This window comes from Triticum urartu, chromosome 3A (genome assembly GCF_056163025.1).
Source record: "Triticum urartu cultivar PI428250 chromosome 3A, HENAU_Tu73, whole genome shotgun sequence".
Lineage (NCBI taxonomy): Eukaryota > Viridiplantae > Streptophyta > Magnoliopsida > Poales > Poaceae > Triticum > Triticum urartu.
In genome coordinates, this window is record NC_141875.1 from 222,236,772 (window position 1) to 222,250,275 (window position 13,504).

Genomic DNA, 13,504 nt, shown 5'->3' on the forward strand with positions numbered 1-13,504 from the left:
TGATGATATCAGAATTGTGTTCGGCATCTAGGGGTATGATCGGCTCCATACTAGTATTTCCGCTTTTGTCCTTCCATACCATGGATGGCTTGAAGAGCCTTTCCACAAAGGTGTTAGGCGGGACGGGATCGCGCTTAGCGCCCATTCGAGCAAGGATGTCTGCTGCCTGATTACTGTCTCGAGCAACGTGATGGAACTCGAGCCCCTCAAATCGAGCTAATATTTTGAGTACAGCATTTCGGTATGCCACCATCTTTGGGTCTTTTGCGTCGAATTCTCCATTTATTTGGGATATTGTGAGGTTTGAATACCCACACACCTCTAGGCGTTGTATGCCCATAGAGACAGCCATTCGGAGACCATGTAGTAATGCCTCGTATTCATCCACATTGTTGGAGTTCATATACATGATTTGTAACAAGTAGCGGACTATGTCCCCCGTAGGGGATGTTAAGATGACAGCATCCCCCAATCCGGCTAACATTTTAGAGCTACCGAAGTACATGATCTAGTTGGAGTATGTGTTGTACTCTTTAGGGAGTTCGGCTTCCGTCCACTTGGTGACAAAGTCGGCCAACACTTGAGATTTAATAGCTCGGCGTGGCTTGTATGTTATTTTCAATGGTAAGAGCTCGATGGCCCATTTGGCTATGCGGCCGGTGGCATCCCGATTATTTATGATGTCATTGAGTGGTACTTCGGATGCCACCGTGATCGAACACTCTTGAAAGTAGTGCCGCATCTTCCGAGATGCCATGAAGACCGCATACGCTATCTTATGATGGTGTGGGTATCGAGATTTGCATGGTGTAAGGACCGCCGATACATATTAAACCGGTTTCTGGATGGGGAATTTGTGTCCCTCTTCCTCTCGTTCAACGACGAGTACGACTCTCACTACCTGGTGAGTCGCAGATATGTAGAGCAACATAGGCTCGCCGACACCTGGTGCGGCTAGGATTGGGTTGCCTGCTAAGAAGGTTTTTATCTCTTCCAATCCGGATGTAGCCACATCCGTCCATTCAAAGTGGTCGGTGCGCTGGAGCAGTCGATAAAGTGGTAGCGCCTTTTCTCCCAATCTGGAGATGAAGCGGCTTAAGGCTGCCACGCGACCAGCTAGTTTTTGGACCTGCTTTAGGTCTGTTGGCATTGCCAACTGTGACAAGGCTAGGATTTTGGCTGGGTTCGCTTCAATTCCTCTATTGGAAACAATGAGCCGAGCAGTTTCCCGGCTGGAACGCCGAAGACACATTTTTCCGGATTGAGATGTATGTCATATGTTCGGAGGTTATCAAATGTGTGGCGTAGGTCATCCACCAGTGATTCGACGTGTTTAGTATTGATGACCACATCGTCCACATATGCCTCCAGTGTTTTGCCAATTTGCTTTTCCAGAATGTTTGAATCATGCGTTGGTAGGTGGCACCAGCGTTGTTGAGTCCGAAGGGCATAGTGTTGAAGCAGAAAGGCCCGTACGGGGTGATGAATGCCGTTGCGGCCTGATCGGACTCCTTCATCTTAATCTGATGGTAAATGGAGTAGGCATCGAGGAAACACAATGAATCATGTCCTGCAGTTGCGTCAATGATTTGGTCAATGCGGGGCAGCAGGAAGGGGTCCTTAGGGCAAGCCTTATTGAGGTCTTTGAAATCGACGCAAAGGCACTAGGATTTATCCTTCTTCGGCACCATGACCAGGTTCGCTAGCCAGTCCGGGTGCTTGATCTCCCTGATGAACCTGGCTTCAAGTAGTTTGGCTAGCTCCTCCCCCATAGCTTGTCATTTGGGTTCGGAAAATTGTCGCAGCATTTGCTTGACTGGTTTGAACCCCTTTATTATGTTGAGGCTATGTTCGGCCAGTCTGCATGGGATTCCTGGCATATCTGAAGGATGCCAGGCAAAGATGTCCCAATTTTCGCGCAGGAACGCTCGTAAGGTGACGTCGACCGTCGGGTCCAGCTGTGCTCCAATGGATGTTGTCTTGTTAGGATCCCTCGGGTGCACTTGAAATTTGACTATTTCGTCTGCTGGTTTGAAAGAGGTGGATTTGGGCCTCTTGTCAAGGATTACATCGTCTTTGTCCATTGTGGGACGCAGAGTGGTCAATTCTTCGGCCGTGAGGGCCTCGGATAGTGCCCCGAGGGCCAAGGATGCGATTTTGTTTTCGGCACAGAGTGCTATATCCGGATCACTGGTGATAGTGATTACTCCGTTGGGCCCTGGCATTTTGAGCTTCATATACCCGTAATGGGGTATGGCTTGAAAGCGTGCGAAGGCGTCCCGCCCCAAAAGGGCGTAGTATCCGCTATTGAAAGCGGCCACGCAGAAGAGCTACTCTTCGGACCTGTAGTTATCAGGCGTTTCGAATACTACATCAAGTTTAATTTTCCCCCAACATCATGCTTCTCGACTGGGGATAATACCTCGAAAGGTGGTACTGCTTTGCTTGATGCGACTCTTGTCTATTTGCATTTTGTCGAGCGTATCTTCGTATATGAGGTTAAGTCCACTTACGCCGTCCATGAGCACCTTGGTGAGTCGTAAGCCATGCACAATTGGATTTAAGACCAAGGCGACTGGTGCTCGGACTGATCAGGCCCTTGGTTCGTCGTTAGCGACGAAAGTTATGGCTGTATCGCTCCAAGGGTTCATTGCGGTTACTTGATTGACTTTGATGAGGTCACGGAGCGCCCGTTTGCACCGATTATTTGAAGAAAAGGTCTCAAAGACCGTAAAGACGTTGAAACTGTCATCCTCCGAAAATGCTTCTCTGGAGTAGTGTTGGTGAGGATAGCCTCACCGCTCTTAGCCACTTGCTGGAGTACCCAACATGCCTGAAGGATATGTGTTGGTTCGGTGCTTGGCGTCATATGTATTTGACAGGGCTTGTCGAGCATTTCGTCAAGGACGGTTTTATATCCCGTGAAGGGCTTGTTTTTCTTGTCACTTGGCTTATGATTGGATGCCTTGTAAGGGTGCATCCGTTTTGCCCGTCCGTAGGACTCATAGGATCGAGGCGCACCCGCCCGTGGGTGGCGCAGCCACCATGGGGTGCTGGTTCGAGCGGGTTGTCGACCGCGGCGGGCGATCTTAGGAGGGCGGTACAGCCGTGGAGAGGAGGGGCTGAGGGTCGGGGAGGCTTCATGGTGATCCAGAAGGAGCTCTGGTGACGTTTGGAGGGGGATAGGGCCTTGCATTGCCTGAATTTAAGAGAAGGCCGCCGGCGGTCCTAGTGTCCATGGCGAGCATGGAGGGACTCTGGCGATGAATTGATGGGTCGAGGAGGAAGCTCAGAGAGTGGGGAGGCTATTGATGGTCTCGGGAGGCCTCGAGACGGCTTAAATAGTCTGGGCAAGCTCACCAGATGGGCCCGCACATGGTGATGCATTGGCCGCACGCTAGAGCTCATAGGGGCACTCGTAGGAGAGGGGAGAGGTGCTCCATAGGTTTCCTACGAGGTGGAGAGGCTCGGGGACTTGCAGGGGGGCTCAAGGACGGCTTGGACGACAAGCCATGGAGGTGGGGACGAGGGCAGAGCACGGACGCGACTGCCGTGGAGTAGGGAGGAACAAAGAGGAGGGGCGAGGGCTAGGGAGTGAGCGTGTGGCCTTGGAGAAGCTCTTGGACATGGTGTGGTGTTGAGAGCATGACAAATGAGAAGCGGCCTAGGGCCCAACTTCCAGAGCATGTAGTTTCGCATGCTAGCCGCGTGGTCACCTGATAACCCACAAGTATAGGGGATCGCAACAGTTTTTGAGGGTAGAGTATTCAACCCAAGTTTATTGATTTGACACAAGGGGAGCCAAAGAATATTCTCAAGTATTAGCAGTAGAGTAGTCAATTCAACCACATCTGAAACACTTAATATCTGCAGCAAAGTATTTAGTAGCAAAGTAATATGGAAGTAACAGCAGCAAAATTAACAATAGCAGTTTTCTAGCAATTGTAACAGTGAACGGCAAAGTAATGTAGCAAAGATCAATATGTGAAAAGCTCATAGGCAATGGATCAATGATGGATAATTATGTCGGATGGCATTCATCATGCAACAGTTATAACCTAGGGTGACACAGAACTAGCTCCAATTCATCAATATAATGTAGGCATGTATTCCGAATATAGCCATACGTGCTTATGGAAAAGAACTTGCATGACATCTTTTGTCATACCCTCCCGTGGCAGCGGGGTCCTAATGGAAACTAAGGGATATTAAGGCTTCCTTTTAATATAGAACTGGACCAAAGAATTAGCACTTGGTGAATACATGAACTCCTCAAACTACGGTAATCACCGGAAAGAATCCCAATTATTGTCACCTTGGGGTATGCGGATCATAACTCGTAATAGGTGCCTACAACTTGCAAGATAGGATCAAGAACACAATATATTCATGAAAACATAACAGGTTCATATCTGAAATCATGGCACTTGGGCCCTAGTGACAAGCATTAAGCATAGCAAAGTCATATCTAACAACATCAATCTGAGAACACAGTGGATACTAGGGATCAAACCCTAACAAAACTAACTCGATTACATGATAAATTTCATCCAACCCATCACCGTCCAGCAAGCCTATGATTGAATTGCTCATGCACGGCGGTGAGTATCATGGAATTGGTGATGGAGGAAGGTTGATGATGACGATGGCGATGATTTCCCCTCTCCGAAGCCCAGAAGGGACTCTCGATCTGCCCTCCTGGTGAAGAACAGGAGGTGGCGGTGGCTTTGTATTGTAAAACGCGATGAATCCTTCTCTCTGATTTCTTTTCTCCCCGAACATGAATATATGGAGTTGGAGTTGAGGTCGGTGGAGGTCCAGGGGACCCACAAGGCAGGGCACGCCCTAGGGGGGTGGGCGCGCCCTCCACCCTTGTGGACAGCAGGTGGGTCCCCTCCGGTTGATTCCTTCGCCAATATTTTTTATTTATTCCAAAAATATTCTCCGTGGATTTTCAGGTCATTCTGAGAACTTTTATTTTTGCATAAAAGTAACACCAGGGCAATTCTGCTGAAAACAGCATCAGTCCGAGTTAGTTCTGTTCAAATGATGCATATTAGAGTCCAAAACAAGGGGAAAAGAGTTTGGAAAAGTAGATAAGATGGAGACGTATCAACTCCCCCAAGCTTAACCCATTGCTTGTCCTCAAGCAATTCAATTGACAAACTAAAAGTGACAAAGAAAAACTTTTACAAACTCGGTTTGATCTTATTGTTGCAAATCTCTATAGCTAGCATTCAGGTTTTTAGCAAAGATTATGAACTAACCATATTCAAAATAACATTTAGGTCTCACATTTACTCATATCAATGGCATAATCAACTAGCGAGCAATAATAATAAATCTCGGATGACAACACTTTTTCAAAACAATTATGATATGATATAACAAGATGGTATCTCGCTAGCCCTTTCTGAGACCGCAAAACATAAATGTAGAGCACCCCTGAAGATCAAGGACTGACTAGACATTGTGATTCATAGTAAAAGAGATCCAGTCACAATCATACTCAATATCAATTAATAACTACGCATATAAATCACAGTGGTGCTCTCAAACTGGTGCTTTTTATAAGAGGATGATGACTCAGCAATAAAAGTAAATAGATAGACCTTTCCCAAAGGGAATCAAGGACTTGCAGAGGTGCCAAAGCTCGATCTTTTTGAAACAGAGATTAATATAATTTTGAGCGGTATGCTTTCATTGTCAAGATAACAACCAAGAGAACTCGGTATCTTCCATGCCATATACATTATAGTCGGTTCCGAAACAGAATGGTAAAGTTTTAACTCCCCCTCCACCAACAAGCACACTCCACGGCTGGTCCGAAACAATGGGTACCGTCCATACTAACAACAATCATGTGGGAGTTTTGTTTGAAATTATATTTTGATTTGATTTGAGCATGGAACTGGGCATCCCGAATACCAGCCACTTTCTCGTGAATGATGAGTGAATCAACACTCATCGTGAGAATAACCCACCTAGCATGGAAGATACTGACAGCCCCTAGTCGCTACATGAGCGATTCGGGCATACAAAACAGATTATCATTTGAAGGTTTAGAGTTTGGCACATGCAAATTTACTTGGAACGGCAGGTAAATACCACATATAAGTAGGTATGGTGGAATCATATGGAACAACTTTGGGTTTATGGAAGTGGATACACAAGCAGTATTCCCGCTAGTACAAGTGAAGGCTAGCAAAAGATTGAGGGCCGACCAAATAGAGAGCGACAGCAGTCATAAACATGCATTGAGATTAGCAAACATTGAGTGCAAGCATGAGTAGGATATAAATCACTATGAATATAAATATCATGGAGGCTATGTTGATTTTGTTTCAACTACATGCGTGAACATGTGCCAAGTCAAGCCACTTGAATCATTCAAAGGAGGATACCATCCTATCATACTACATCATAACCATTTTAATAGCATGTTGGCACGCAAGGTAAACCATTATAAACCCCTAGCTAATTAAACATGGCATGAGTAACTATAATCTCTAATTGTCATTGCAAACATGTTTCATCCATAATGGGTTGAATCAAGAATGACAAACTAATCATATTTAAAAAAACAACATAGGTCGAGTTCATACCAGCTTTTCCTCATCTCAATCATTTCATCATATATTGTCATTATTGCCTTTCACTTGCACGACCGAACGGTGTGGATAATAATAATAGTGCACGTGCATTGGACTAAGCTGGAATCTGCAAACATTTATTTCAAAGGAGAAGACAAGGTAATCTGGGCTCTTTGTTAGATCGACAATAATGCATATGAGAGCCACTCATCATTTTCGTCGTGGTCTTCTCCTCTCGATCCCAAAGAAAGGGAAAAAGAATTTCAAAGAAACACACTGAAATATTTTTGGATTTTTTATTTTTCTGAAGAAAGCAAAAACAGGAACGAGAAAAACTATTTACACGGGAAAGCTCCCAACAAGCAAAAGAAGAATGAGAAATCTTTTTGGGTTTTATTTAATACTACTAATAAACAAGGAAGGAAACTAAAAATAAGCTACAACTTTTTTTGTCTTTCTCAAAGTTTTTCAAACACACAAGAAGAAAGTGAGAAAAAGAAAATAAACTAGCATGGATAATACAATGGAAAAGTATGAACACCAACAACTGGAATGAGTGTGTGAACATGAATGTAATGTCGGTGAGAAATACGTACTCCCCCAAGATTAGGATTTTGGACTAAGTTGGTCTAAGCCCATGGATCAAAGTAGCCCTCTCCTGGGTGCTGATACGGATCATGTGATGGCTCTGGATCAGGAACTGGGGATCGCGTTCGCTCCCTGTATGCATAAATGTCCTCGGGCAAAATGAGGTACCTGCCTGAATGAATATCGAACAAAGAAGGTGCAGGCAAAGTAATAATCTGACAGGTATCCTGGCTAAATACCAGGTTGTAAATGAGTCTCTTATCCTTATCATCACTAATAAAATCATGGTCTACCATACAGTTATAGTCTAAGTATATGGTGGGTAGCAGCTTCTCCTCTTCCTCATCATGCCTAATGGGTATCTCCAAGCATCTAGCAAGGCGTGAGGCATATATACCTCCAAAGATAGGACCCCCTCGAATGGTTTAAACTCAACCATCGAGCAACCATAGCGCCCAAACTAAAAGTTCTATCATGAAGTAAAGCATGGAACAAAATAGCGAGGTCAGGGGCGCAAAACGCCTCCACTCTCTCCACGGCCAATTAAACATCTCCCAGCAAATAATGAGTAATAGCGCAAAACAGGAAAATGCAAACTAGCCACTCTCGCTTCCGACACTCCTCTCCTTTCCCTTACGGTAACTTTATATCAATAAAATCTTCCACATATCTAGGACGTGGTTCATTGATGCTGCCCTCATAAGGTAATTTGCAAACCTCACAAAAGTCATAAAGTGTCATCTCCTTATGCTCATCATATAAATAAATCTCTACCGTGGGTGGTGATTTCCAAGCATGAAAGTGAACATTCTACACGAAGGTATTAGTGAGTAGGAGGTATTGATCACACTTATCATGAAGGAAGTCGGTGATGCCTGCATTATTATCCAAATAATAGAAATCCTCATAAATTTCGGCCACCCTCAAGAATGCATCACTTGGCCATTCACATGGCCGAACCTCCGCGGTGCGAGGAAGGTTGTACTTGGGCTTCTTCTTCTCTTCATTTTTCATTTTCCTTTGAACCCCGGCTTGAAGAGCCTCTCGACCATCTCTTTATCATTTCTTTTCTTTGAAAATTTCTGAAATTTTTAGTGACTCAAAATAAAAGTGAACCAAACTCAACAAGATTGATAGCAACTACTCCTACAAGTGTCTAGAGGCTATATCATGCATCAAAACTACTTTAGACCATATAAATTTGACATGCAAGCTCAAGGACAAGGTCACCATATTAGCAAAATTTTGCAATAAATAAAGCACTAGAACAAAAACTTATTGGACCAATGGAGGATTCACATACCGAAGAACAATCCCCCAAAACAGTTTTGCAAATGGAGCTTTGCACAAGGAGATCGAAAATGGCAGCAAGATGAGCTAGAACACTGGTTTGAGCAACTGGATGATTTTTTCTGGAGGAAGACGAAGTGGATGGGTGTCGGAATAAGTGAGGGGGGCCCACGTCGGACCCAGAAGGCAGGGGCGCCCCTAGGGGGGTAGGGCACGCCCTCTACCCTTGTAGTCCACTGGTGCAGCCCCTAGTATGTTCTCAGTGCCAGAAATTCTAAAATATTCTATAAAAAACCATACTAAATTTTCAGGGCATTTGGAGAACTTTTATTTTCGAGACATTTTTTATTGCACGAATAATTCAGAAAACAGACGGATACTACTATTTTTTCTTTATTTATTCTAAATAACATAAAGTAAAAAGTAGGTACAGAAAGTTGTGCTTTCTAAATTCATCCATCTCATGTCCATCAAAAGGAATCCATTAACAAGGTTGATCAAGTCTTATTATCAAACTTCTTTCAAATAACATGAAACTAGAGAATTTTCGAATAACACTAGGTTACCTCAACGGGGATATGCATGTCCCCAACAATAAGAATATCATATTTCTTTTTGATAGTAGGGACAGGGAATTCAAAACCTCCAGTAGTAATAGTTGAAATTTTTCCAATAGAATTGATACTATGAACTTGAGGTTGTTTCTTCGGAAAGTGTACCGTATGCTCATTACCATTAACATGAAAAGTGAAATTTCCCTTGTTGCAATCAATAGCAGCCCCTGCAGTATTCAAAAAGGGTCTACCAAGGATAATCGACATACTATCGTCCTCGGGAATATCAAGAATAACAAAGTCCGTTAAGATAGTAACATTTGCAACCACAACAGGCACATCCTCACAAATACTGATGGGTATAGCAGTTCATTTATCGGCCATTTGCAAAGAGATTTCAGTAGGTGTCAACTTATTCAATTCAAGTCTACAATATAAAGAGAAAGGCAAAACACTAACACCGTCTCCAAGATCACATAAAGCAGTTTTAACATAGTTTCTTTTAATGGAGCATGGTATAATTGGTATTCCTGGGTCTCCTGGTTTCTTTGGTATTCCACCCTTAAAAGTTTAATTAGCAAGCATGGTGAAAATTTCAGCTTCCGGTATCTTTCTTTTATTCATAACAATATCTTTCATATACTTTGCATAAGGAGACATTTTCAGAATATCAGTCAAACGCATATGCAAAAAGACAGGCCTAATCTTGGATGGTTTAGGAGGAAAGTGCATGGGTTTCTGAACCCATGGTTCTCTTTCTTTACCGTGCTTCCTAGCAACAAAGTCTCTCTTATCATAACGTTGATTCTTTGATTTTGGGTTATCAAGATCAACAACAGGTTCAATCTCCACATCATTATCATTACTAGGTTGAGCGTCAACATGAACATAATCATTAATATTACCACTAGGTTCATGTTGATCACCAGATTGTGTCTCGGCATCAGAAATAGAAATATCATTTGGATTCGAAGGTGTGTCTACAATGGGTTCACTAGAAGCATGCAAAATCCTATCAGCTTTCTTTTTACCTTTTAGAAGGACTAGGTGCATCAGTATTAACTCCCTGAGAATCTTGCTCAATTCTCTTAGGATGGCCCACAAGATACAAAGGTTCCTGGGTCATTTTACCACCTCTAGTCATAACCCTAACAGCATTATCATTGTTTTTACTATTCAACCCATTGAGCAAATCATCATGTGCCTTAAGTACTTGTTCTACTTGAGTTTTAACCATGGAAGCATGCTTACTAAGATCACTAACAGTTCTACTCATGTAATTACCCAAGCAGTCAAGCATGTAAGCATTACGTTTAAATTGTCTACTAACGTAAGCATTGAAATTTTCTTGTTTAACAATAAAATTATCAAACTCATCCAAGCATTGACTAGCGGACTTATTATGAGGAATATCACCTTCATCAAATCTATAGAGAGAATTTACCTCTACTACCTGTGTCGGGTTATCAAAAGCATGTATTTCTTCAATAGGCGGTAAATTCTCAATATCTTCAGATTTAATACCTTTTTCTTTCATAGATTTCTTTGCCTCTTGCATATCTTCAGGACTGAGAAATAGAATACCTCTTTTCTTCGGAGTTGGCTTAAGAATTGGTTCAGGAAGTGTCCAATCATTATCATTACTCAATATATATTCAATAGCAATTCAGCTTGCTCAACAGTTCATTCCCTGAAAACACAACCAACACAATTATCAAGGTGGTCCTTAGAAGCATTGGTTAGTCCATTATAAAAGATATGAAGTATTTCATTTTTCTTGAGAGGATGATTAGGCAAAGCATTAAGTAATTGGAGAAGCCTCCCCCAAACTTTTGGGAGACTCTCTTCTTCAATTTGCACAAAGCTAAATATTTCCTTTAAAGCAGCTTGTTTCTTATGAGTAGGGAAATATTTTTCAGAGAAGTAGAAAATCATATCCTGGGGACTACGCACACAACCAGGAGCAAGAGAATTAAACCATATCTTAGCATCACCCTTTAATGAGAAAGGAAACTACTTAAGGACATAGTAATAGTGAATTTTTTTCCTCATGAGTAAATAGGGTGGCTATATTGTTCAATTTAGTAAGATGTGCCATAATAGTTTCAGATTCATAACCATGGAAAGGATCAGATTCAACCAAAGTAATTAACTCAGGATCGACAGGGAATTCATAATCCTTATCAGTAACAAAGATAGGTGAAGTAGCAAACTTAGGGTCATATTGCATTCTAGCATTCAAAGATTTTTCTTTCCACTTGCATAATAATTTCTTAAGATCATCTCTATCCTTACAAGAAAGAAATTCCCTAACTACCTCTCCATCCATAACATAACCCTCAGGCATAACAGGAAGTTCATATCTAGGAGAGCTAGGTCTAACAGGTGTTTCAAAGTTTTCAGTTTCAATAATTTATCAGTTTTAGAAATATCATCATCTTCAGCATAATCAATAGTTATAACTCTAGCAAGATGTTCATCAAGTAATTCACCCAGTGGCGCAGTTTTATCAAGCAAAGTAGTAGCATCATTCCTAGTAGAAGTAGCATCATCAATAACATGTGACATATCAGAATCAATAGCAGGTGTAGGTGTCGCAAGTTTACTCAAAACATAAGGTGAATCCAGTGCAGAGCTAGAGGGCAGTTCCTTACCTCCCCTCGTAGTAGAGGGATAAATCTTGGTTTTTTGATCTTTCAAATTCCTCATAGTGATCAACAGATATAAATCCCAAGTGACTTAGAGAATAGAGCTATGCTCCCCGACAACGGCGCCAGAAAAAGGTCTTGATAACCCACAAGTATAGGGGATCGCAACAGTTTTCGAGGGAAGAGTATTCAACCAAAATTTATTGATTCGACACAAGGGGAGCCAAAGAATATTCTGAAGTATTAGCAGCTGAGTTGTCAATTCAACCACACCTGAGAGACTTAATATATGCAGCAAAGTATTTAGTTGCAAAGTAATATGGAAGTAACGGTAACAGTGGCAAAAGTAACAGTGGCAGTTTTGTAGCAATTGTAACAGTGGCAACGGCAAAGTAACATAGCAAAGATCAATATGTGAAAAGCTCATAGGCAATGGATCAATGATGGATAATTATGTCGGATGGCATTCATCATGCAATAGTTATAACCTAGGGTGACACAGAACTAGCTCCAATTCATCAATATAATGTAGGCATGTATTTCGAATATAGTCATACGTGCTTACGGAAAAGAACTTGCATGGCATCTTTTGTCCTACCCTCCCGTGGCAACAGGGTCCTAATGGAAACTAAAGGATACTAAGGCCTCTCTTTTAATAGAGAACCGAACCAAAGCATTAGCACTTAGTGAATACATGAACTCCTCAAACATAATAGTTTCAGATCTGAAATCATGGAGTTACTGTTTTGAGGGGTAATCACCGGAAAGAATCCCAATTATTATCACCTTGGGGTATGCAGATCATAACTCGTAATAGGTGTCTACAACTTGCAAGATCGGATCAAGAACACAAATATATTCATGAAAACATAATAGGTTCAAATCTGAAATCATGGCACTCGGGCCCTGGTGACAAGCATTAAGCATAGCAAAGTCATAGCAACATCAATCCCAGAAGTGGATACTAGGGATCAAACCCTAAGAAAACTAACTCGATTACATGATAAATCGCATCCAACCCATCACTGTCCAGCAAGCCTCCGATGGAATTACTCATGCATGGCGGTGAGCATCATGAAATTTGTGATGGAGGAAGGTTGATGATGATGATGATGATGATGTTGATGATGATGATGATGATGATGATGGCGATGATTTCCCCTCTCCGGAGCCCCGAACGGACTCTAGATCTACCCTCCCAATGAAGAACATGAGGTGCGGCGGCTCCGTATCGTAAAATGCGATGAATCCTTCTCTTAGATTTTTTTCTTCCCGAACGTGAATATATGGAGTTGGAGTTGAGGTTGGTGGAGGTCCAGGGGACCCACAAGGCAGGGGGCGCGCCCTAGGGGGTGGGTGCGCCCTCCACCCTTGTGGACAGTAGGTGGGTCCCCTCCGGTTGATTATTTCGCCAATATTTTTTATTTATTCCAAAAATATTCTCCATGGATTTTCAGGTCATTCCACAAACTTTTATTTCTGCACAAACATAACACTAAGGCAATTCTGCTGAAAACAACGTCTGTCCGGGTTAGTTCAATTCAAATCATGCAAATTAGAGTCCAAAACAAGGGCAAAAGAGTTTGGAAAAGTAGATACGATGGAGACGTATCATCACCGCGTGGCCATGGCATTGCCACGCGTTCTGGGTGGCCCAAGCATGTTTGGTGGGTTGGGCACCCCCAGAAGATGCTAGGAAGAAGACAGCCACAGTGGCTCAAGAGGTGACTGAACCAAGCTCAAACCTAAATCAACAACAAGGTGTTTTATCGATGATGGGGGAAATGAACATGGCCAACGGGCCTGATTTTTGGGTAAGGATAATCAATCA